Consider the following 1,850-nt stretch of genomic DNA (forward strand, 5'->3'; position numbering starts at 1 on the left):
ATCCTATTTTTGAGCTTATTGACACAGCTCTAACTCTTCTGAAACAAAAGTGAATAGTTGATTTTCTCTTGTTCCCCTCAGCTGAGTGTGTTGGTTCAGCAGTAAACCCATAAGTTTCTACTTCATCCTGTTGGTAGGCTTAGCTTCATGTAATAATCTCATAGCAAGGGAAAATACATACTTATTTCCACGCTAGAGGACATGCCAATCAGAGTACTAGGATGGAAAGATTAGAAACTTTCAGGGACTTGATAATACCTTCTTTCTTTTTATAGAGGGACAGAGTGTTTTCATTGTGCTGATTTAGAAACCTAAGGCTTCTTGTGTTTTCACACTTCCTCACCCCAGATTTTCAATACAAAAAAAAAAAAGAGTTTAATCACATTCATACAGCCTTGGTTTCTTTGTTGCCTTGTTAGCAAATTTCCTCAAAATTATGGCTTAAAGCAATCCAAATTCACAACCTGCCAGTTTTGCCAGTCTGGCTGGAGTCCCACTACTTTACAATCTCCATTTCTTAGGGCACTGTTCATTTCTCCTCACTCTGGCAGAGAACTCATTTTCTTCTGTTTCAAGATGCCAAGCATTCCAGGTCTTGACTCCTGAAGACCTTCCTTTATTTAAAAGGCAGATTTTTTTTTTCTCTCAAACAATCTTCTAACTCTTCTCTCAATGTGGTCATGAAAGTGTCTCACTGCTGTGAACATTATATTAAAGAAGTGTCTTTCAATTTTTAGAAAAATCACACCTCTAATGTACCTTTCTTCTTTAAAATACCATATCTATTGTATCTGGAGACTAGAACATAGGCATTGGTGGGACCCATCAGTCAGTCTACTTGTCTCCCTATCCTTGGAAATTTCCTATTCATAATAATGGTAATTTTGTGAGTGAGGTACACACTTGATGTCCTGGTCACAGTGACAAAGGAATATTCCCTTTCTTTTTAAAAAAAAAATAAAAGGGGACATCATATTTAATTTAATGAAAAACAACCTAAAAGTAACTGCAAGAACAATGGGCAAACAACTCCTGAAAAGAGCAAGGAGGCTGACGACACTGACAGGAGAGCTGGGGAAAAGGAACATGGGATTTAGCTGAGAGGCTCTAAGTTACTCGGAAATGAACTTCCTTGAGGGTGGAGGGATCCTTGGTTCATTTCTATTATCAGAAGGCATGTGAGCTTCTCTCTGTGAGTGTTCTGTACATCTCAAGAGACAAAGTCTCCATTTCCTACACAACATCCTCTTGTCTCAGCCGACTCTCAATGGAGGGGCAAGTAGAACAACACCATCTCCCCGGACGAAGAACATGGGGATGTTCCATTTTGTTGATTTATATATCTCCTCATATGTCTCTTCATTAATCTCTATCATTGTTACAATTTCTTCTATATCCCCCAGAATCATATTTAAATGTTGATCACAAGCATGTAATCTGCCTTGAAGCTCTCGGTCGTTTCTCATCTTCACATAAATTTGCTCATCTAAACTGATCCTGATGAGATCCAGGGGCTCTTCTACAGTATTGGTGCTCTGTTGCTGATCTACAAAGTTCGCCTTGTTTCTAACGTTGCACCGTTTCCCAGGAATATTCCCTTTCTTCTCCTGAACTGGTGCGGGAGAATTGTCTGTAATCTGTCAATCATGTTTTAAATAAACGCTGATTGGTCAGGTAGGAGGTGTAGGTGGGAAAACCAGACAGGAAGTGGAAATGATGCAAGGAGAGCAGGAGAATTCTGGAGAGGAGGAAGTTGATCCCTCCCACTCCTGCCCAGATCATCACTGAAGCAGCAGGATGTGAACTGCCCCACTGAAAAAGGTACTGAGACACAAGGCTAAAATAGATCA

The 1,850-nt window shown here is 39.9% G+C and overlaps 1 pseudogene; it reads right to left on the minus strand.

The window, feature by feature from the left end:
- Positions 1-1,253: 1,253 nt before the first annotated feature.
- LOC125396633 (U6 snRNA-associated Sm-like protein LSm3 pseudogene) lies at positions 1,254-1,592 on the minus strand (annotated as a pseudogene).
- Between the last annotated feature and the right edge of the window lie 258 nt (positions 1,593-1,850).

The sequence above is a fragment of the Myodes glareolus genome, chromosome 8 (assembly GCF_982192425.1).
Source record: "Myodes glareolus chromosome 8, mMyoGla1.1, whole genome shotgun sequence".
In the NCBI taxonomy this organism is placed as follows: Eukaryota; Metazoa; Chordata; class Mammalia; order Rodentia; family Cricetidae; genus Myodes; species Myodes glareolus.